Source organism: Rhinolophus sinicus, chromosome 3 (genome assembly GCF_057876585.1).
Source record: "Rhinolophus sinicus isolate RSI-liver-muscle chromosome 3, RSI-T2T, whole genome shotgun sequence".
Classification (NCBI taxonomy): domain Eukaryota; kingdom Metazoa; phylum Chordata; class Mammalia; order Chiroptera; family Rhinolophidae; genus Rhinolophus; species Rhinolophus sinicus.
The window spans coordinates 190,743,009-190,767,521 of NC_142503.1; the positions used below are offsets into that span (position 1 = coordinate 190,743,009).

General features: G+C 45.8%; 2 long non-coding RNA genes across 4 annotated transcripts; one reads left to right on the forward strand and one right to left on the reverse strand.

The window, feature by feature from the left end:
- Positions 1-210: 210 nt before the first annotated feature.
- On the forward strand, positions 211-6,202 carry LOC109454394 (uncharacterized). Of its 3 annotated transcripts, XR_016020929.1 has the most exons (5): positions 211-866; positions 1,867-2,232; positions 2,325-2,484; positions 3,731-4,990; positions 5,248-6,202. It is a non-coding gene; the product is annotated as an uncharacterized LOC109454394 (long non-coding RNA). The 3 variants fall into 3 exon arrangements; XR_002138466.3 differs by having other exon boundaries at positions 211-2,232; XR_002138467.3 differs by having other exon boundaries at positions 211-2,232; positions 4,684-4,990.
- LOC141570512 (uncharacterized) lies at positions 6,199-15,297 on the reverse strand. Its single transcript, XR_012494557.2, has 3 exons — positions 14,971-15,297; positions 14,461-14,695; positions 6,199-6,766 (listed from the first exon to the last, which is right to left on the reverse strand). It is a non-coding gene; the product is annotated as an uncharacterized LOC141570512 (long non-coding RNA).
- Positions 15,298-24,513: the final 9,216 nt, after the last annotated feature.

Genomic DNA, 24,513 nt, shown 5'->3' on the forward strand with positions numbered 1-24,513 from the left:
GGGAGGGGGCGCGAGGAAGGGTGAGGTGCGGGGGCGATCAGGGAGGATGACGGAGGCCGAGGAGCGGGACCTGGAGGGGGGCTGGGGTGGAAGGTGTGAGGGATCCGAAGGTAGTGGAGGGAGGTGAGGAAGGGCGCGGTAGTGGGGGTAGGGGTCAGGGCAGACGGGGGCAGGGGTTCGGGGAGGCTAGAGGGAGAGACTGGGGGTGGGAGCAGGGCGGATCCTCAGGAATAGGGCCTAGAGAGGGCAGGGACAGGTCACCAGCCTGGCAGGACTTAGTGGCCTGGAGTGTGGTATGAGGTGGATGTGAGGGGCAAGCCTGCCTGAGCTTGTCCTGCTATATCAGGTTGCCAGTAGATCCCTCTGGGCCTGGGTTGGCCTGTGACCCTTCGTAGGCCCCCGTCTGCCCCTGGCAGCCATAAGGGCCACCCAGCCCGAGGTGGGCTAGAGTCATCCATCCCAGGCAGGCAGGGCACTACCCAGGGGCTCCATAAATGTCTGTTGAGTTGAACTGAGCCAAGTGAAGACTGCTTCCAGCTCAGATGCCAGCTCCCTTGCCTTCTGAGAAGGATGCAAAGTCACCTGTGGGGTTTCCTTGTCTTGACCTTGAGATGACCAGTTGGGGGCAGGTGTCCAGTCAGTGCGTTCTTTTAGTTATTCAATAACTATGTAGTGATTACCTACTATGTGCTACGCAATGTTCTGGGTGCCAGCGATAGACCACATTCCTGCCTTGGTAGAGCTTACATCCATTGGAGGATGGAGCCAACAGTCTGGAACACCAGGTATGAGGAAACACGAAGTTATCATCAGCATAATTCCTTCTAGATACCTTCCTCCAGCTTTCCAAGAGTTCTCAAATGCAGGTTGGTCTCTCATCCCCTCAGCAGCCCTGGGCTATTCTTGGGGAGAACAGATGTTGTGATCCCCAGTTTACCAATGAGGAAGCTGGAATTCACACATTCAGAGATGTGGGGAGAGAAGATCAGGAGATGGTTTCTAAAGCGACCAGCAGAGCCTGCAGGAAGCCCCACCACCCTGCAAGGTGATGGAAGTTGAACTGTTGGGCCTCAGACGCTGCATACAGCCCAAGGAAGGGGCAAACAGAATATTAAAGTTTCAACAGGGGACCCCAAGCACGAATTGAAAGGGAAATAGAAGGAATCTCCACAGGATCTATTTCCCTTTCTCCCAAACCCTCATATTGTCCTCTCAACTCTAGCATAGAGCTTTGGCTGTCTAGATGTTTGCCTGGAATGTTCTCTCCTCTCTGGTCCAGGAGGGAAATTCCTGTTCATTCTCTGAGACTCAGGCCAAAGGTCATCGGGAAGTCTTAGCTCAATATCTGACAGACCCATGTGATACCATAGCTGTGGTATTTCCTCTGTGACAGGACTTCTAATAGCAAACTTTGCTGCAATAATGACTGATGTTTATACTGCCTCAGTTGCCACACTGTAGTGAAAATTACTGGTCTCTATCCCTCTGCCCCCCTAGCTGGTAAGTTTTAAGCCAAGGCCTGTGTTTTCATGAGGGCAAAGCAGGGCATGAACCCTGACTCATCATGTGCTGTCTGGGCAGAGGCATTTAACCTCTGCATGCCTTGCATACCTACAGCTCCTCAGCTGTAATGCCTACCCCACAGAGTTGGTTGAGAATTAAATGAGGAAGTATGCGCAAAGCACCAGAATAGTGTTGGTGTATTGTAAGAATGCAATAAATGTGAGCTGTCATTCTGTGTCTGTGTACCCCTTCCACCCAGCGTAGGGCCTGGCAAACTACAGGAGCTTGAATGAGAAAGTGAATGAAAGAATGAATGGATGAATCGCCAAGGTCTAGAATCAACCTGCAAATGTTTTTCTTTAGGCTGTAACACAATAATAAGTATAAGTGACTACATTTGAGGTTTCCACCTTCCCTGCAGACCACTATGGAAGTGGCCGACACCTACCAGAGTTCACTTCAGACCATTTGCTTGAGCGCTGAGGTTGCTGGGATACAAGGGTTGAGAGCAAAATCTGACAAACATTGTCAGCCTGATCCAGCAAAGAAGGAATGTTCTGGGACTTCACTGTGTGGAGCCAGAAAGCAGGGCTTTTCAGTCTCTGGGCTCATTCCCGTATCTGCGAGGTTTTGGTCCTCATCCATTGCCGGGGCTGCTCTGGGAGCTGCCACAACCGTCACAGAAATGTACAAGTGATTGTATGAGAAGCTCCCAAAATTATTTTCCAGGTGAGCTTACCTGCAGGTGGCACTCAGGAAAATTCAGGAGTAGGAAGTCATTTGTGCTAACAGTAGTAATTAAGCCAACATCTTTTTTCCAGGCATTGGTATTACAGGTTTGACAAGGATGTGAAAAATCACAGCCTTCAGGCCTGGCCATGCCCGCAGGAGAGAAGCTGAGGGAAAGATGGCTCCGAAAGTCTGATTCCAGGTTAATTCCTGCCAGGAGCACTGGGACCAAGCTATAGGACCAGAGCAAAGGTCAGTGCAAATGGGGTTGCCTTCGTGGTTGGGACACCTCCCGTTCCTTTTTCTCCAAAGGCCTAGGTTCCCTTTATAAGGAGAAAGCGGACGAGGTGAGTAGAGGGGGAGAGGGCTTGAGAGAAACTGTGGGCCAGGTGGTGGTAGCGTGGGGAGCTCCAGGTGAAGCAGACACAGCTCAGCCTGGAATGATCTTCCCCAGATATCCACGTGGTCCTCCCTTCCTTGCTTCGGGTCTCTGCCTCAAGGTCACCTTCTCAGAGGTCTTCCCTCACCACCCTATCCAAACCCACCCCCTGACATCCCCTCACTCCCCATCCTCTTACCCTGCTATGGTTTTCACCTGATTTATGTTTATTAATTTAGTATTTATTGTCTGTCTCCCCTCACTAGAATGACACTCCCTGAGGGCAGGGATTTTTGTGTGCTTTTGTTTGCTGCTGCATCCCCAGCACTGAGAACAGTGCCTGGCATGTAGTAGGTGCTCAGTAAACATTTGTTGACTGGATGAATGTGTAGCAGAAAGGTGGGGGGGAGCTGGATTGGACAGGTGTGTTCCAGGCCTGAGCGTCCCAGCGGACAGGCCCACAGAGAAATGAGAGTCAGCTTGCTGAAGCAGATGGGTCAGATTTAAGAGGGAGATAGAAATCCCGAAGTAGGAAAGCACAGAGTGTCAGTATGCTAACACAACAGTCACTTTTACCCTTTGGCCTCGCCATGAGGAGCAGCAGCCGTGTCATCTGGCTGCCTGAGCCATGGAGCCCGGGAGGTAGGAGCCAGGAGCAGCTGGCCCTATGGGCAGGCACAGCTCATGAGGCACCTGGAAGCCACAGCACAGCTTGCAGGCCTGGGGCTGGAGGAATGGTAGCTGCAGTGCCTTTGGACGGCTTTTAATTACGGAATATTTGATACCTACAAAAACACATATGATCAAGAGGCACCTATGTAATAAAGTAATAAAATGAACACCAGGGAACCGACCAACGACCCCGAGTTAACCAGCAGCTTGGTTTTTGTGTTTATGACACCCTTCCTTGCTTTTTAAAAAAGTGGTTTTATCACCAAACTCACCTCGTGCCGCCTATTGTAATATGAGTGTGATGTAGAACCCTATACATGATATTGTTTGGCTTCACGCTGTCTGAAAACGGCACCATGCTCTGTAACTTGCTTTTTTGCTTGTTATATTCTTGAATTTGTCCTTGTTGCTTGTAACTGTGGTTCCTTTTTTTTTTCTCGTGTGTAGTACTCCCTGGTGTGATTCTACCACACTTGAATTATCCATCATCCAGGTTTATATCTCCAGTGCCAGGGTTTGCTGTTATGAATAAGGCTGCTGTCTGTAAAAGCTGCACCAGTACTGTTGTTTGGAGCAGGGTTTCTGAGGATGACTCAAGATGGCTCTGTGCCCCTCCCCCCCCCTTGAAATACCGGGGTCCCCTGACTTTCTTCCCAAGGACTACCTGCTACTATCTGAAGCCATGGTTCCCACTGTAGGGACAAACCAGTGGGAACCTCACTGAGCAACTCAGCCGCAGGCACTAAAGCTGATGTTTCTAACTTAACCATCTGTTGCCATTTGAGAGAGACAGCCAAATGTAGGAGGCTGGCTGGCCAGCCAAGGCAAGCCTGGGCATAGCATGATCCACATGTAGAAACCATGTTCCTAGCGTGTCCTTCAGCTCCGAAAGCCCAGAAACGCGTGGGTGCTCCAGGGTACTCCACCTACTCCCGCTAAGGAAGCCCATCAGAGCATTGTTTACACTCCACGCCAACGTTCGTGTGCGATGAGAACCATCCCCCCAGCATCCCATACCCACAGACCCCGTTCCCAGTGTCAGGGTGCATACGAAGCTGAAATGGTTGTTAGGAGGTTGCTTGGTGAACATGGACTTGGAACCCGAGAGAGGAAAGTCTCAAGAAATTCATTATCCAGGCCCTGGGAAAGCTCTGTGAGCTGTCTTGGTCCCATTCCTGAGCCCACCATTCCAGGGCTTAGAATATTCACATGTCCTAGACCTGCGTCCTCCTGCCTAGGACAAGGCTGGACCAACTCTGCGAATGTTCAGCTCTCATCTCCATGAAAGCCGACTTTGCATAGGCTTTGGACACCACACAACAAATCAAGTTGGTTTTTGATTTAAGCCTGTGTGGAAGGAATCCCTTATCTTCATGAGTGTTTTTTTGTTTTCCACTCAGAGTTCTGGGGACACTTTCCTGTTACCTTATATACCTCCTGTCCTACTTTCCTTCATAAAGGCACGGAGTGGCTTGTGATAAAATATGCATTTATACATGTGAATGAACAACAAAGATCAGAAACTATATGGATACAGGGGAGAGTATTGTACCTGCTACAAGAGAGGAGACTGTTCCTACGAGTGTGACTAGGCTGATTTCTGAGTTTCCTGGGAGGCCAGACACAGAAGAAAATACATGCAGTGGTCTGATTTGAATAATGCAGTGGTTCACACATCTGGAATTTCAAAGGGCAATCAGGAACTAGGTAAGCACAAGAGATCTGGTTGTTGTGTTAGCAAACAGTTTACTAACAATTTGTTAGTAAAACACTTTACTAATAAAAAGAAAAGGTAATTCTCATTCTGTGTGAATGAGCCTCATATAAACTGAATCTGTTTCTGTTTGGAATTGCATGCAAGGTTACCAAGTTCAATTCAACAAACATTTATTGAGCATCTACTATGTGCCAATGTTAGGCCCTGGAGATACAACATTGTATAAAATGTGATCTCATTTCTCAAGGAACTCACAGTCTAGTTGGGAAAAGGAACAAAGAAGTGAACAACAGCTCTGCAGCTGGATTCAGATGAGCACCAAGGGAGTAGAGGAAACCTTGACCCATCTGGGTGCTCCAGGAAGCCTTTCTGGAGGAGGTAACCCCTGAGCCAAGCCTTCAAAAAGGATTTGAGGTCTAATATGCTCGCCAACTCCCATCATCTAACAGAGTGGTCCTGAGTTTTCAAAAACCCTGGACTCAAAATAAGGTTCCAGCATTCACACACATCAAGCCCCGACCACCCCACCGTCAGATGAGAAAACCTCCAACCTTGGTCTCCTTTCCTGTAACAAAGCACCTGCTGGTCAGAGAGGTTGGGATGAGGGCTGGTCTGACCTTCTGGCCAGTCAGAGAAGCATGAACACTTCTGATTGTTTTCTTACCCCCAAATCCTACCCCCAGATGCTTGCAGTCCGATAACCATGCTGACTTCATGGACCTTTCCCTTGGGACTCGTGGGCATTCCGTTCCTTTGGCATTTGGGGGTCATCACTGGATGACAAGGGCGGAGGCCTGGGTCAAGTTCTGCCTCTACCCATCACCAGCTGGCTTATGACTAGGTCCCTTGCAATTTCCTCAGTTGCAAAATGAGAGGCCTGCTCTAGGAGGCTCCTGGGCTCCCATCCATGACCCTCTGCTGTCAAAGTGAGACCTAAGCAGCTGCCAGAATGTGAGGAAACCCGTTATCCCTTATTGGTATGTGGGTTCTCCCACAAGCGGAGGTTCCTGGATTGCAGCACCCTTCTCAGCTCTTAGGCAGCTCAGATTAGGGGTTCGGAGGGGGAGAAGGTATGCAACACTGAACTTGGTTGGAGTTAGGAGCCTTGGATCTGATTTTCATCTCTGTAACGAATTTGCTGTGTGACTTTGTGAAAGTCATATCCCCTCTCTGGGGGTCAGTTAATTAAATCTCACGTTCAATGGTTGTGTGGGAAATGATCACTCACATTCTGCAGTAACGGGGCTTGAGAAATTTATCCACTGAGAAGCAAGACAAAACTCGTTAAAATACATGATTAGAATAAGTGGGAAATAAGTGTAGTGTGTCAGGTACTTAGGAAAGGAAGGAGGAAGATGAAGGCACCGGCCAACCGCCAGCACGTCAGTTAAGGTCAGCGCAGGAAACCAGTTCTTTGGTTGTTTAAAAAGAACACTCAAGTTTTTGTCAGAGAGCAGAATTTCCTCCTGAGGGATCTGTTTGAAGAGAAGCCCGCCAGGCTTGCAGACCCGGTTAGGAAATCAGGGTGAGGCCCGCGCAGCTTTCCGGAGCTCTAAAGGCAGCGACAGCCAATGAAAGAGCCTTCCGATGAGGTCATGGAGTTCCTCGGCGTTTCATTGGTGGACCCGGCAAGGCTTCAGCGCTGGCAGCCCGGCGGGTGTGTAGCATCCCCCCGGCGGGAGCTCGGGCTGGGAAGGTAAGTCCCCAAACTTTTTCCCAGCATTTACCCCGAGCAGTGAGCCACGCAAAGAGTCGGACCCGGTCTCCTGCAGGGAGAAATAAAAACGCACAGAGAAAAGACCTCTTATCCACTGCAGAGACTGGGTTTACTTATTCTGGGGGAAACCTCCTTTTCTTTGGTGGAAGTGGAAGGTTGGTCGGTTTTGTTTTAATCCAGTGAAACACACTGATTAACCACTAACCATTTAGGACACTGAGCAAAGTCCATTGGCTAGTCACCTTTTATTTCCCCCATGGTGACATTCAAAGTTGGGAACAAAGACATTTCTGACGTTTTGAAAGATTTTAAAACTGTGATTCTGAAACCCTGATGTACAGAGGGATCCGGAATACCGGTCGCACACTTTGGGCCTCATGCCACATTCTCCTTCTGAATATGGAACCCGAAGGTTGAAGAAACTGGCAGGGCCAGGGGTGTGGGCCCCACTTTCAGAAACTACCCATTTAAAGTATCATCAGCACGTTTCCCTGAAAATAAGACCTAACCGGACAATCAGCTCTAATGCATCTTTTGGAGCAAAAATTAATATAAGACCCAGTCTTATTTTACTGTAAGACCGGGTCATATAATGTAATATAATATAATTAATATAATATAATATAATATAATAATATAATTAATATGATATAATGTAATATAATATAATATAATATAATATAATAATATAATACTGGGTCTTATATTAATTTTTACTCCAAAAGATGCATTAGAGCGGATGGTCTGACTAGGTCTTATTTTCGGGGAAACACAGTAGAAATGCAAGTCTGTACCACTCCAGATCTACTCAACCAGAAACTCTGAGGTGGGGTCCAGCCACGTGTGTTTTCACAAGCCCTTCGTGTGATTCTGATGCTCTCTCAAGTTTGAGAACGACTTGTTTAAATCAACTCATTGCAGCCTTTGAGACCGCGTCAGGAGACCCTGTTCTTTCCATGGACCTCCTGGGCCTCACCAGGGCTCCCAGCATCTACCCTAGTTTTGGCTACAGGTAATTGGACCAGAGATGCATTTGTGACGAGTCTTTTCCTGGAAGTTGATTGAAATGGTCCCCATAAAGCCACTAGACCCTAAGGGTGAACTTTGTACTCATGGGCAGCCCTGTTCTGCCAGGTGGCCTGGGGAGCAGAGGAAGCCAAGCTGCAGAAAGAAGAAGAGGAGTGAAGCAGACACACAGGTCCAGAGATGGGAGGTGGAGAAAGACTCCAATCTAAGATGCCCCCAGGCCCTGCACCACCAGCCCCCTAACCTCCCTCTCAGACTCAACTCAGGTCACCTGCTCTGGCTCCTGGGACTCCAAGCACACCGGTCTTCAAGCGTGCATTGCACGGTCCCACCTGAGGCTTTGGCATGCTAGTCCTTCTGCCTGGAACTCTTGCCCCTATCTTTCACATTCTGCCTCGTTCCTGACAATTAGGAATGTCCTTAAATGTCATTTCCCCAGAGTGATGCTCAAACATGGCCCCTCCTCCAGTTACACTGTGTCACATTAGCCTGCTGCAGTGTCTTCACTGCAGGTGTCATCTTCAGTGCTATCACACAGATCTGCTTACTGGTTCCGCGTTAGCTCCTTGAGAGCAAAGATCCTGTGGGTTTGTTCATCCCTGGATCTGCAAGGCCTTGACCATGGCCTGACGTATATAGTGGCAGCTCAGTAAACATTAGTTGAAGGAAAGATCGCTTTCCCCGCGTTCCTGAGGCCCAGCTGCCTTCCCGTCTTCAGACTGCAGGAGACTCCCCAGCCCGCGCTTTCTGATAGCAAACCCCTCCTAGCTGACCCGGGGGATCCCTGTTAGTTGCCAGTGTCCACCTAAAAATAAAAGGTGACAGTAAGAGGCAACAAACATTTATTTGCAATTCAAATGAATTGCTATTTGGGAAGCACTAATTCAGGCAGAAATCCAAACGGTGTTCCGATGAGAGGGTTAAGGCAAAGAGTTTCAACAAGAAAGGGAAGGGGAATAATGACATGAACAGAAGAAAGGAATTTCTATTGGTGTTAATAAGGTAAGTTATTCTTAAACTATACACGGTGGTGCTAATTCTAAAGAAATAGCTTCATTTTTCAGTCTGGTAGTCAGGATGTCTGCTTTCCTGTTAGCTTTGCAGACAGTTGTTTGGAGTACAATGCTGCTTTCGGCCCAGTCCAAAGGTTATTTTGTCCAGTTTAAACATTCCAAAGTTTTGAGGAATAAGACGAGTAAGACAGTTCCTCTGGGATGGCAGCTCCAACTCTATATTGAAGTGGCTCCATTTATATTACTTTTCACATCACCCAAGCGCTCCTAAAGGGTTCAGCTTTGTTTTACAGATAAGGAAACTGAGACCCTAGTGACTTGTCCAGGGTCCTGAGGCCAGTCAGTGGGACAGTGGGGACAAGAGAACTAAGCTTTCAGGCCACTACTGCTACCTCAGGGGACTCTCCCTCATGACCTTGGGTCATAGTGATACAGGAGAGTTAGCATGTCCCTAGGAAGACAGGGAGGTCCCTGGTGGAATAAACAAAGACAGCCGTATCCTAAAACTCCAGGTTTTGAAATCACTCCTTCGCTCCAGGACATAATGTAACAAGGCCTTGAGGTTAATCATAAAATTCCTTTTGGCCTGACAGATGCAGCAGATATGAGAAGACAGTGTTATTTTGCTAATTCCTTCAGGATGGGCAAGCAGAACAAACCTGGTAGATGAATTTCATTAGAAGGTGCCAGTTCCCTTCTTCAAACAGTTCCCTTCTTCAAACAGTTCCCTTCTTCAAACAGCTCCCCTTCCCCAAACAGGTATAAAAGTAAGAGCTTTTGCCTCAGTCATGGGGCACCCCCCATTTGGGACCCCCTCCGTCTCGGGAGCTGTGACTCTTTGCTTTCCATAAACTATCCTCTTTTTAAAACGCTTTGTCTCTCCTGGGTCCGTGTTTCCATTCTTCGGTCTCACGGGACACGATCCTGGCCCACACCCAGAAACTGCCGGCAGATCCAACATCATCTACATCATTTGGGGACTCACAGGAAAAATATTCCTCCATCAACAGCCCAGGGCTCTCCCCCCAGCAAGGCAGTCAAGTCAACCGTTGTGCCTCCTGTTGCAAGCTTTAAATAAGTCAGTTTCATTTTCAAACTACTGCCTAGAATAGCCTGTGGTCAGCAGAAAGATGCCGACAGCAGTGTCTATTCTAGGAAGGTGTTTTATTTTTTGATGAACTACAATGGACTGGATGGTTTGACTATTTCTGCTGCTCAAGGAGCATGACACATAATCACTGGTCCTCACCCCACCCAGATTTCTTTTTCAAGAAGTAAAAGGACATCCTTTAAAAGATGACCTTGTGTGACAGCCTCTGTTTTGCTGCAGTCCAGGGAAGCTGACCCTTTTGCCCAGGGGTCAACAGTCCTAAATGCTTCATGCAGGACACTGTTCTAAGGAGTTTCCCAAGGAACTGGGAGCCTTATACTTGGCCTGGGACCTCAACAAATGCGGGTTGAATGGCTGACTCGGCCATGATGACCTGAATAATGATTATCAAATCAGAGATCATGCTGGTCAGGGAAGGCAGAGAGCAGAAAGAGTGAAATGAGATGCCCGCACTCGTGGGAGGCAGAATGGCCATCTGTCCTGTTTTGTGGCTACCTGGGATCTGTATCTCCTTTTCTGTATTTGGAGAATGCCCCTGCTGATCAGGCACAAACTTCCTTGCACTGGAGAAGGTGAAAATGCCAGGCACTTCCAGTGCCAGACTCCCTTGTGGCTGCCATGAAGGGCGGGCATCCTCAGCTCAGCTGGGCAGATGCCCCTTACAGCTCAGGGACAGATCCATCCCCACTGGGTCGAGGTTGTCCTGGCAGGTATCGGTGGAGTTGGTGCGGGTGCCCATGGGTGTCCAAGCCCAGCAGTGGTGTGTGCTCTCTCTCCTGCTAGACCAGCCGAGAGGAAGATTTTCAGTCTCGTCGCTGGCTACCCAGCTCCCGGCCGGGTCCCATCAGGTGGCTGTGAACTACCTGAGATTAACCCATTTCTGCCTAAACCAGACAGGGTTGGTTTCTGTGGCTTGTGACGGAGAGCAGGACTGAGGGACAGCTTCCTGATGGAGGGCCAGGCACTGGTGGGGCAAGAGAGGGTGCAGGCACCCAGGCAGAGGGTACGACAGGAGAGCAGGGAGAGGTGCCACAGCACCTCTGTCCCTCAGACCGAGTAACAAATTGTGCAGAGGGAAGTGAGTCACATAGCTGGCCGGAGGCCTCCAGCTCCTCACGGGGTTACCAAGGGTCACGGGAATCATGAATGAGCGGGCGGGTGTTCCTGCATCTGGCTTTTTTCCCTTTGCTGCTTTCTGAGCGTTTCACTCAAGAACCTTGGGCTTTTTTCCCCATGGAAGGGGAGGTGGGATTGGGAGGGAAAATTAAACCATCTCACTGTCATCATGGGCAGTTTCTCTGGCTTCACTGGGAAGTCCCAGTGTGCTCCCTGGCCTCGAGCCCAAAAAGCTAAGTCCTTCAGCTAAAGTACTGTATTAACTAGTGATGGACTTCTTTTTCCAACGGAAGATCAAGCTTAAAACACCCATTCACCACCTCCAGCATGGCTCTTCCATTTATACCTCTGACTGAGCAACAGGTTCCCGGGGAGGAGCCCTTGCAGCTGTGTGTGTGTTAGAAGGGGCTCATGGGCTGAGCCTGGGGACGGGGTGGGGGGTGTTGCCACCCTGGAGTGGCTGAGGGGCCCTTCTAGTGGTGTTTCACCCCGTGTGGGAGGCTCTGGTGCACAGTTGGGGACCCAGCATCACAACCTTTCTTGGGAAAAGGGCTTGACCGAGTAAATTGCTCTCAGGTACTTGGACAAGAGAGTGGAGGAAGAGGGAAAGGCTTCTAAAAGTATGTGTGTGCGAGGGGTGCAGAGCCAGGTGTCCCACAGACAGGCCTCAGGGATGGGCTGTGGGCCTGTCATCTCCTCCCTGACCTGGTTTAAACGATCAGCTGCCATACAGCCCTGCACACACATCCACGTGGACAGGCCCACGAAGCCTCTGCCCACACACGGGGGTTTGAGGAGCACATCTGGAAAGAGCCAAAGCAGGACATGGCAGTCCCGAGGCACTTACCATCCTAAGCACTCAAATCAGCGCCTGTGATATGCTCTGCCGCATTCTGCAGGTCCTTGGCTCTGGGCCGGCTTCTCATGGCATCCCTGTTTGGTGGTCTGTGGACTCTTAGGCAATGTGGGCTAGGCTTTCGTTCTCCATGCAACCCTCAGGACGCCCAGCCACTCTGGGCTCACCAGTGCACGCATCCATTCAACAGGGGTGTCTCTGAGGAGCCCTCAAAGGATGGATAAAGGAAATCCCTGCTGAACCCACCTCCCTCTTTAGCAGGCTTATCTCCTTCCCCGAGAGAAAGGAGCAGTCGGGATTTCCAGTTCTCCCCTTTGTCGCTTTGCTTTACACGCTGTGCTTCTACTACCTCAGGCATCTGCCATCACTCTCCTGTTAGAGGCATTTGGGTATTTGCTTCTCTGAATAGACTGTGAGTCTCAGAAAGGCCCAGACTGGGTCTCAGTCACTTCACCATCCCCTACGTCACCTGGTCCATGGCTGGCATGCCATTGTTGTTGAATGAAGGAACTTTCATTGAATGGAATTGTCACGCTGAGAGGCCACCTATGACATCTGACTAGTGTGTTAGAATGTGTGATTTTTAGAACAAGTCTGAGATGTAAATCGCACAGTCTCAATTTAAAGTATACAATTCAGTGGTTGTTAATATATTCACGGAGGGTGCAGTCATCACCACAATCAATTTTAGAACACTTTGTCACTCCAGAAGAAACCTGGGACCCGTTAGCTGTCCCCATCCTAGTACCCCCCTCCCCAACCAGCCCTGGGCAAACACTAATTGATCTTTTGTCTCTATGGATTTGCTTGTTCTGGCCTTTTCCTGTAAAAGGAATCATACAAGATGTGCTCTTTTATAACGGGCTTCTCTGACTTAGCATAATGTTTTCAAGTTTCCTCCACCCTGCAGCATGTGTCAGGATTTCATTCAAGGTTATTGTTGGATAACGTTCCATTGTGTGGATACCACATTTTATTCATCCATTTTTCGGTTGTGCACATGGGTTGGTTTCACTTTCTGGCTATTGTGAGTGATGCCCCGTGAAGTCCGACCCCTGGGTTGGCCCCAGTGAGAATTTCTCAGAGAGAATGTCTGGCCCCTAATTCCAGTGGCTCCCTCATCACTTCTCAGAAAGTAAGGTGCGCTAACCGTTGGGAGAATGTATGCCACCTCTGACAATGAGTCACATTCTTTCAAGTCGTGAACGGAAACACAGGGGGCTCCAGCACCAACAGACTTATTAAGTCAACACCACTTTGCTGCAATCTGCATTCCTTTCTCCCTCAGAGAAGGAATCTATTAATATTTGGCATCTATTAGCCTCTTTTCAAACTTTATCTCAGAATAAAACTGCCCTTGTTGGACGCAGTGTCTTGCCAATAAATGGCAAAATTATTCCATTATTCTGCAATGCCACAGGGAATCACCCAACCCGGCAAGGGGGGGGTGGTGGCCATGAGCATAAAGTAGGTTCCAGGGCAAAGAGGTCTCGAAACACAAAGCCGGCTTGATATATGCCATCCTTGCCAATTCCCCTTAGAATACAAAAACGTACTTTGAAAAGATCTACATTAACATTTTTCTTTGATTTCATTGAATTAAACTCCATAAGCAGCTACTGAGCATTCAGGACAGTGCTGAGTTCCCCCTTCCCCCACTCCTCCTAAGGAAACACAGGAGGAGGAAAACATGCCCGTCCTCCTGGAGTTTGGGATCCACTGGGGAGACAGATGGATTATTAAGAAGGCCAGACAAGAAAATAAGGCAGGGGAGGCGACACAAGGGACTGGCTACGGAGGTGGTCTCTGCCCAGCGTCCCTCCTCTGGTCATGCTCCGGCTTGGCTTTTGATGAATGACCTCAAACAAGGATCTACTCAGTGCCTGTCAGGGAGACGCCCAGCCTTCCTCCAGCCAAGGATGGTATGGGACCCCATGCACTAGAACCCTCCTCCCAGGTAGCTGAGTCTTGCTTGGAAGGACACAGGATAAAGGACAAAAGAAACACACATACTCACTCATGCCTCTTCAGATGCTCTTCAGCACCAACGCCCAGATCCAACAATCTACCATCTTTTGTTCCCCAGACGCAAGGGCCAGCCCAGGTTCCCACCCTTGCCAAACCTGGTTCTTTATTCCGTTGGTCCTGCGGTTCTCCCATTTCCTGTCATCAATTCCCTTTTTTTGCTTAACTTAATCAGAGGTAGTTTTTGTTGTTTTCAAACAAAGAACCTGAGTGGGACACCTGGCCAATTATTTTTATGTCTATCAGGGTTAGAAAATATTAGAGAACATGGCCAGCATTCAAGGAGATTGACAGAACTACCCAGAGCCCTGACCCAGGCAGAGAGATGAGAACAGAATCAAGACTGCCCTGAATGTGGAGAGCATGGAAGGAAACCCTTCTGTGTTGGTCAGATGAGCAGAGGTCTTACTATCTCCTCCCTGCTCTTCACCCCGCCTCCCTGCACGTTCAGTATAGTCCCCAAGTGGGCTTGTGGATGGATTCAGTTCTCTAGGTCACTCGTCCTGCCAAGCCCAGGCGTCCCTGAAGGCCTGACGCCTGCATGAGTGCGCACACACAGTTTCTCACACTGAACTTTGTTCCATCTGCTCACTCACCCTGGGGATCATCTGGGCTGAACTTTTAATCCTTGCAGGGCCTCCTCTCACCATTCAGCGTGCTCAGGGTGGACTGTTTCCCTTACCAGTTGTCCAGGGGACGTTTTAAAACTCGTTCGAGCGGAACGGCTGGCATGCCGGTCTGTGGCTTGCGGCTCTCTCTTACGGTGTCTCTGCTCCTCACCTCCGGGTTATGTGATCAGGAACCGGCTGCTCTTTCCTGGTGGGGCGAGGCCTGCACTGTCGTTTTAAAAATCATTGTGAGATCTTTCCCATGTGCAAAAAGGAATAAGGAACACTACAACACACACATGCATGCTACCACTCAGCTCAAGAAATAAAACATTGGCAATACAGTCGGAGCTGCCAGTGCAAATGCCTCCTTAACGAGTCCCAGCTCTAACCCAGAGCCCTGCAGCCTGCACTCAAACGCTTGCAATCAATAGCAATTCCAGGTGGCCGCCATTCAACATAGCTTCTGTGTCTGACCGGGTAGAGAAAATTGCTCACCAATGCTTATCCCCGTCGCTGTATTTTTTTCTGCATCCCAAATGGATCAGCACAGGCGGGCCTGTGTGTTGAGTTGAAATTTTGACATCAGCCTACAGTGCCCTCTTCTCATCCTAATAATAACAACACCCTCAAGGTGGGGGGTGTGGCTCATTATCAGCCAGGACCTTCCTCTCTGCCCAGCCCGCCTGCAGGGCCGTCAGGCCCCGCTTGTTCAGGTCATGCTGACTCTCCCCGCTCCAGGCCCTCCTTCAAGCTGTGCAGTGTATTACTGGCCTTAGACTCTCCCTCAATATTTGTAACCTGTCAATATTTATTACCATTTTTGAGCACTCTGACTATATCAGACGCTTTCTATAAAATTTACAGTATAAAGAATTACCCCAGAGAATGTTTCAGTCTTCCACAGCCAGAGGGCCTGTTACAGAGAGAAAGTGACTAAAGGATCACAGCATTATCCCTATTTTGCAGATGAGGAAACTGAGGCCCAGAGAGGTCTGACCCTTCAGTGCTGGGAACTCAGGCAATATTGAGGGGTGGGATCCCACTTCCCTGGAATTTTCTACCACATGCTGATTCCGACTTTTTTGCCAGGCTGGTCCATCCATTGTTTTGGTTGCTTCCCCCCCCCCGCCGCCCCCCCCCCCCCCCCCCCCCCCCCCCGGCCCCGGCGTCTCATGGTCATACCACATTGTTCAGTGAAGGGACCCTGGGAGGCCTCAATCTGTGTTTGCTGTGAGTTCCACATCTATTCCAGCATCAGCCTCAAACTGCCACAAGGGTGCAATTTGGAAAGACTGCTGTTTTTTGCTCAGTTGTATCATCCATGACTATGGAAGTCGGACAGAATAAACACGACTACTATTTACTAGAAACATCCATGGCAGCTTTACATACATTATCTTACAAAAACGAGATTCTTGACCCAATCTGAGCATGTGTGGCTCACGGTCATTTGCAGCCAAACCTTCCACAAAGCAGACACATGGGTGGGGCAGCAGCGCATGGGAGGCACCTCCAGATAGTCCCTGGCCTTCGGGATGGCCTGGTTTTACACGGAGGATTTCTTTGTCTTATAAACAGCGAAGCACATGCCTGGGTTAGCTGTTAACGCAGGGGGCTGGCCCTAAGATTGCAGAATCACGTCTGTCCCAGTCTGAGCTGACGGCACACACCGCAGAGCTGACCAAAGTTAAAGGAACAAACGTGAAGCACAGTCTGGTTTTGAGTCTCTGCCGGGATTTGAGCATGGATCACAGCCCGGAACATGCACAGGCTAGGTCTCCCGAAGCCGTCAGGTCGGCGTTCCCCCATACCCCTGCCTCGCGGCCACAGGCCCTTGTGCTGTGGAGACTCCACCGCTCTCTGGTGCTTCTTTGTGGCCAAAGTAAACTTCTTCCATTTGGTCAGGAGGTTTCAGAGCCTAGAGAGAGGCAGGAGAAGGGGACAGAGATGGAGAAAAGGGCTCTGGAAGCACGAGGGTGGCCTGTTATTTCTAAGAAATGAGAAAGGACTAAGATTGTAAATGCAGTAGGCTCCAAAGTCAGGAACAATGGGGCAAACAGGCTTCCCCCTCAGCAAATAAAAAACCTAGGGCTCTCTTTTATGCATCCAGTTTGAAACAAAGCCTTAAAAAGGTGCCCTGCAGTTGCAAACTTAATGCAAATTATAAACGAATGGTGGGGTGGACATCGCCCAGCTACAGGGCGTTCAAAGTCAACCATAAACAAATGAAGCTTTACTCCCCGGCCAGATCACAAGCTAAGCTTCTAAGTTAAGGGCACATTTATTTCACTCTCAAATTTTTGTTTTAGTTGGTTAGGCTCAAGACCACAAAGTCTGGAGAAAAGCTCTCAAGGGTGTTGGTCTCAAGCAGGGTCACTCAGGGAAGTAGGTGAGAAGGGGGAGAGATTTGCTCAACTAAAGGCACTGGGAGACGGCACTGTTTGGGCCATTTTTTGGCCTCTAGACCAAAGGCTCGTGCTTCTACACGAGTGGCCACCTTAGCTGATTCACTGAACCAGGCCAGAAGCACAGGATATGGCTGCAGGGGAGGGTCTGGAAAGGGTCTCTCCCCAGACACCCCCTCACCACCATGCTGGGGGCTTCCATCTTCACCTGTACTGTCAGCAGAGACTCCAGCCTCGGTTTTCTTCCAGAGCCAGTTGACAATAACTACCATTTACTGAACACCTACTGTGTGTCAAGCTTGGTGGTGGTAGGAGCTTTTAAACATTCTGAATCCCTATGACTACCCTTTGAGGAGATCGTGTTATACTCATTGTAGAGATGAAGACGCTACAGCTTCAGAGTATACCTCGCCCAATATCACATGGTCAGTAAAATGGGGGAGTAAGAATTGGCATGTGCAGAGATTTAAAAATATGTCCACAAATTCTTTAGTACTCTTCCCTTCAAAAGGTGGAACCTAATTCTCCCCTTAAGTGTGGCTGCACTTGGTTGCTGGCTTCTACAGAATGTAATGCCTGTGCCATCTGAGATTAGGACAGCAAAAGACCTGTGGTTTCCTCCTTGCTTTCTCTTAGATTAGCTTTGGGGAAGCCAGTTGTCACATCGTAGGGAGACTCAAAGGGCCCTATTGAGAGGCCGAAGTGGCAAGCTGTATGCCGAGTGAGTCATTTTGGAAGATCTGTCAGCCCCAGCTAAGCCTTCCAATATGGCAGTCACCGTGACTGCAACCCATGAAAGACTTTGATCTGAGCAGGAACCAGCCAGCTAAGCTGCTCCTGAATTCTTGGGCCATAGGAACTGTAAACTCATCAATGGCCACTGTTTTAAACCACTAAGCTTGGGATTATTTGTTATGCAGCAGCAGGTAACTAACACAGCACTGGGCCGATGCGTATCCTATCAACTGCGGCTGCCAACAAAAGAATGAAAGGAGGTAACTACTTCTTTGGAAGAGAGAAGCTGGTCTGGAGGGAGGGAAAGGGGCTGAGTTTCAGAGGATAAAGGTGAGGGATAATTGCTAAGGTAGCAGCCAGGAGAGTCATTTCTCAGGGAGGTCTGAGCCCCAGAAGATTGGGTGGGTGGCAGCCCAGGGGACTGGGGAACCCACTACCAAGAGTTGAGGTAACAAAGACCCAGGTATTCCCTTCCTTCTGATCTGCTGGGGGCTAAGGGCTGGGGGAGGGCTGGTTTCTTCTGGAGCCCTCAGGTCACGTGACAGGAAAGAGTGATGAATGGGCAATTAGAGGGCTTGACCTTTAGCGAACACTGGACAGGCGTAGCTTCCTCTCCTTTCAAGACACTGCAGAGATCAGACAAGTGCAGATAAGAGAATAGAAAACTCTGCCTTCAGTTGCCCACAATTTTAATATCACCAAGTTATAATTTGAGTCATTCCTCTAAGACACAAAACTACTGATACACAAATATACTGTTGTGTTTAAAAATCTTACTTAATTCCAAAAAACAACATACTGTAAAACCCTCCCCCCAAGAAAAACACCCCACAAATCCAAATCAAATGTCAAGTATTTTAACAATGACAGGTTTATTCTTTTCTTAAAGCTTGAACAAATACATCTTTACACACACACAAGTCGGTAAAAAAAAGGAAGCCCTTATGCTTTGTTAAAAATGAAACCCATACATAAAACTTTCTGGCCAAACTCCCAACGACGCAAGGAAACATCACATTTCTGCAATACATCCACTTTTTGAAACATGTGTGTTTTCCAGTAGATACAACTCACTCACACCTGCCTGAACAAAGGGAAAACTAACTTTCAGACCATGAAGGGAGAAAAATACATGCCTCTTATAAGTGTTAAAGACAAGTAGCTATGGAATTCTGAAAATTCTCAATAAATAGTTCATAGTACAAAAATTCTTAACTCCATATAGTTTACCTTTAATTAATAGCAGCCCCAACAATCACTATAATAAAACATCCAAAGAATATGGAAATAACTACGCATATTTAAAGCAACAAAAGAAAAATGTAATGTTTAGCTAGTCTAAATAATCCCAGAAGAGGGAACGTTCGGTATAAATTAATACTTGAAGATTCCAGACCAGCTAGAATTAATCAATTTTAAAAATCTACCATAAAGTATTATAAATATGGGGTTCAGGAGAGCAAGTAAAGAGCCGCTACTACCTACTAAATGCAGCAAAAAATAAAAGTTACTTCCTTTGAGGAGAATTAATACTAATAAAAATAAAGGAAGATGGCATGAAAGGCAGATATAAAATACAATTGATCCTTGATGTGAGAATAACTTCATTTCTTGAATCTTAAGAATGTTTTATGCTCTTCTAGAGAGACTTAGAAAAAAAGCCGTGCAAATAAAATTCTAATTACATGCCAGCTGAGTAACTCCATCAAAGGTCTGCCACAGAAGTGCTTTTTCAAAGAGGTTAAAAACCTGTTCTAATTGCCATTCAAATTGATGTTTACAACCAAAATAAGAAGATATCATCTATTCCCAAAGCAAGCACTATCTGTAGACTTCACAGTAAGAGTACTTTTTGCTCCTTTCTTGAATAAAAAGGAATTTTTCCCTATTGGAAAATTTGGGGTAAGGTGAGTGGGAGAGACAAACAGATAGGCAGGTAAAAAACCTCATTAATCCGAGCAGACTATAGCAAAGACCAACCCAAGAAACATGCAAGCAGGTTTTCTGCAAATACAATAGTTTCCTCCCTTGGTGACAAATGAATATGACAGGTTTATGTTCTCAGTTGACAAATGAGAACTTGGTCCTAGCCGGGATGCAGAGGTGGCCTGGGGGTCTGAATATAATAGATGTCCTCTCATATTGAGGGAATGATGAATTAGCTACTACTTATCAGGCAACTAGCAGAGCCAGCGATGAAATGGTTACAAAGACACCTTCAGAAAACAGGCCTTTTGAAACCAAGTTTTGGCCCGAGATGAACGTGTGACCATGTGTGAAAAGAGACAGTTTTAAAAAGGGCATGGAGTACAGGTCTTTTATTTTAGAAACATCCACTCTGGCCGGTGATTCTTCTGCCTGAAAGGCCACCTTGGACCATAGCTGATGAGAGTGGACTGACAACAGCTGTTTAAAATCGCCTGAAATAGTTCATTTGGTGGCTACGCACAGATAATCACTGCTACAGGCTTTAGAGTCTGAGGCTGACTCATTCTGACACGGCCACCTGGTAAGCTGGACTGCAACAAGATCAAGGGCAGCTTCTCTTCCAAAGATGTGACGGAGGTCCCCAGCCTGACTTGCTAAAGGAAAATTGACACATTGTTTCACAGCCTTCTTACCTGGTGGCCGGCACTGCAGTCAAATGCCATGTATGTCTCTTGGAAGGACACTCTCAGACCCTATCCTCTACTCTAGGGTCCCATCAGCCTCCCTGTCCCCAGAGCTCCTGAAATTGTTTATCAGGCATTGACCTGAAAGGAATGGCTTCTCATTTGGAAGAACCTTTAAATGAGAGATAGTAATCAATGCAGTTGCCATAGTAAGATCAGAACAGAAGCCCATGGTTTCAGTCCATTTTAAAAATAGACATCCCTTCCCTCCTGGCTACCATAAATACTAAATGGGAGAAGACACAAATAAAAAGGGAAGAAGATATTTTCAAATTATTAACAAAATGGAGAAAACAACCAAATCGGAACCATGCCAAAAACAAAACCTGGCACATATTGCAAGCCTATGTCCTTTATAGGACGACGGTGCTTGATACAAAAGTTAAAATGCTTGCCTCTTCCCATGTAACACGTGACTAGTTCCAAGTCTTAGGAAATTTTTGAACAGAAGGTACACATCGAAGTAGTGAGGTAGCAACACACTCCGTTTTCCAAAGTCTTCAGGAAGAGGCTGCAGGAGCGCCTGTCAGTGACGTCACCCGGAGGACGCTCGCTTCAGATAGGAAATTGCACTGGGACAGCGCTAAGGCTCCGAAACGCAAAGATTCCAGGATACACTACAAATACTGCTATGACTATGGTTTGATCTAACTATGTCGTCCTCTGAAATCAGTGAAGTCGAACTCAAAGAACAAGACATGCTGCAAATCAGCTTAGTACAATGAGATATTTTAACTCACACAGACTATAACAGACACTATAAATATTTACTAACACTATTTGTGACCATAAATACTAAAAATCTATTTCATTTCAAACCTACCTACTCTCAAGTTATACTTCAAAATGTTAGTTGATATTCAGATCCAGGCAAAGACACTTTTAAAATTAAGTTGCTATGTAACAAAGTCTTCATTACTTAATAACCACTACATCTATATTCTGCCCATCGTTGGGATCAATGCACCTTATAGATTTTTTTTCCCCTCTTCTTTGACTGATCCTTCAGTATGCTGTTGAGGTGGGGAATGACAAATATAATTATTCCCATTTTACAGATGAAAAAACGGAGGCACAGAGAGGCTGAGTGACTTGCTCAGGGTCACCAAGTCTGTGACCAGTCTGGAAATACAGTACCAAACCACCTGCCCACCTCCTTTTCGCAAAATCATCAGTAATAATTATGGAAAGTGTCATACATGATACATTTTATTCTTCAATTAAAGCCAAGGGTTCAGGTAAGAGAGAAAGAATAGAGAAAGCTTTTCTTGGTAACCATGTTTCCTTTTAGAGGATAAATGTGCTTTTTGTAAGATGCTGATATTATTAAAAACTGAATGCTGAGAAATAAAGCTGGGGCCTGGACTAAGCTAGACATGATTGACGGGCTTTATATTTCATGACTCGTAGCTCCTTGAAATGCAGTTCTCATCAGAGGCTCACTGTGCAATGGTCAACAATGCACCCACCTTCCACACAAGTGTTCCCATCAACTCGGCGCTCATTGGAACAGAAAGGAGCTAATTTAATAGTATGTTGGTGGCATAAAGCGATAAATAGTATTATTCAGTACGAGTCCTAGAATAGAGAAAGATCGCATTCTGCCCAAGAAATTCGTCTACAAAAAAGATTGGAAATTTCATCTAAAATGGTTTCTCAAATCTATGGTTCATAAGCAGACCATTCATATCTACTATCTAAATACTTTCAAAGGAGCAGATATTTATGTATGTGTCCAATCGCATGAAACCCACCTCAGTAAGATCTGATCTAAAAACACTCTCAATGTAAAGTGCTAGGTTTTAATGACAAACACTGTATTTGCATGCTGTTAGTATAGCTGGTATTTAATGCTGCCATGTGGTACTGCTAATTGAGAGTTTGCCATACGGGGGCATATGTGCAACTTTTATTTTCTCTGTATTAAAAATATTTGTCTTTAAACAAAAATAAATTCCAGGGAGCCTCTTATCAGTGAGGAACATTATCAAGTTTGTAAAGCAGTAACAATAAAAAGAAGGCCAGAATGTTAGCAAAAACTGCTAAATATGCTTGTCATTCTATATATAAGATGAATTCACTATGAAAAAAAAAAGAATTTGTTATGCTGCTTTGTTTAATTTGCCTATCTCCCAACTTTGAAATATTCCTCTAAATGCCACAACTTTATAAGGGACATATATAGTTTCATGATAGTTTCTACTGCAGCAATTTCTTAGGTTATCATCTCCCCGCCCCCAAAAGCCCCCAAAACCAACCTAACATAAAAATTCAAAAACCCAAAACCTCGCAGTTTACTAATCAAATGAAAATTTCCCATTAAGACACCAATAATTAAGTACCTAATAAAATAAGTATCACATTTGTAATGGCTAGATAAAATCAATCAAGTAAATAAAAGACATTCGTTACTTAATCTTTAAAAAAAAACACCAAATAAATACCTACTATTCATGGATGTTTTAAATATCCAAAGTGTCGTACTGTGAAGCCTTTGTATTAAATCAAAACCCTAACCGTCTTTAAAGGTACATTAAAATAACCCTAGAACTCTGGAATGTTCCCTGTAACAGCTATATTAGCTCTTTAGGAAACTAACTATTTAGGAAAATAGTTTGAGCTATTTGTATCCGTATCTTTCATTCAAAAAGAAACGAATGCAGATATCTCACATCCCTTCAGTATAGATGGGTCATAGTAGTGCAGACAGTCAATCGAAGGAATGAGTCTTATTAATTAAGTGTTGTGTAAGCTCCAAATATATGTGTGTACACACACATTACATACACACAGGTACATTTCACAATATTAAACTATTAAGTAACTAGTAACAACTAATTGTTAAGTAACTAAAAAAATGGAATCATATTTTTTCCTCCAAACTAAGGTATGTGTGTAGATAGCATATTAATGCAATCTAATTTTAAGTAATTATAATGCCGTATGAAGATCTGAAATTGACACTTGTAATTTAATAAGTACTAAATATGCTACTAGATTTAAAACGAACCCTTAACTATAATCTGTTAACATCTGAAAACACTTAACACGAAACCAATGCAGAAATTAATGTTTTAAAAAGCCTATATAATGAAGATTATACATCAATAGTCTCAAATAGTTATCTTTTTAGGTTTCATAATATATACAGGGTCCAAATAAGTCAGTCTAAATTCTAATTAGAATTTTTAAAGAGTCAAGTTTTTCACTGAATGTATTCATTATCAGAAAAAGTTTTCTGGACTTTTTAGGTAAGTAGAGTTTGAGTATTCTGATGTAAAAAAGCCAACTCTAGGCTCAGAAGCACGGGCACTGAAATAAAAAAATCTGGGATACTCTGACGGTAGACTTTACTCAAATATCTAAAAGATATATCCAAACCACTCAGTAAAATACTAATTATAAACAAATATTTATCTTCCCAGCCCATTCTTGTTTTAAAACATACATAACAATTTGACTACTGATACAAAATACTCATACTTGTTCATACATTTGAGGTGTGCTTCATTCTAAATACCATAAGAATTTTCAATAGCTAGTTACTATTAAAAATACCTTCAAAACATTTATATTCAAAATGTATAAAAAGTACTAATCTTATTGCGCTGCAATATGTATTCTTCACAGAGAGATTTTATGTAAAACAATTGGCAGTTTGAAACAACTTTACATTTGCTATAAAAAGCATTTTGAAAATTTCAAAGTCTAATTCACTTTCTTCAATATAGTTCATCTTTGCCAGGAACAAAAGCAAAGATTCATGTGCTATCTCAACTGATGAATAAAAAGATTTATACATTCGCTCTCATGTTGACAAAACTTTTTGCGTTCAACGAGTCTAAACAGTCACAGATAAAGATTTTTAACTGTACACAGTGGAGTTAAAGGGACAATATAACCTCTGACTACTTAGGAAAATGGCAAAGTCATGAGCAGCATAATTTTCTAGAATTTCAATGGTATTATGTTTGAGAAAAAGAAATCTGCTCCAAATGACTTCATGAATAAAGAACATTTCAGTTAAATGCACAAATGAACCTGCTTCTGAAAGTTAATACAGGTAAAATAAGGAAAGATTTGAGAAAAGCAATCACCCAAGAAAAATGTATGTAAAGCAAGAGCCTGGTGGTCCCACTATGACAATGAGGGTAAAAGCAAAGGATTAACCTTGGAGCGGAGACAGAAGTAATGACAAACTGAATGAGATTATCATTAAAGCCCAT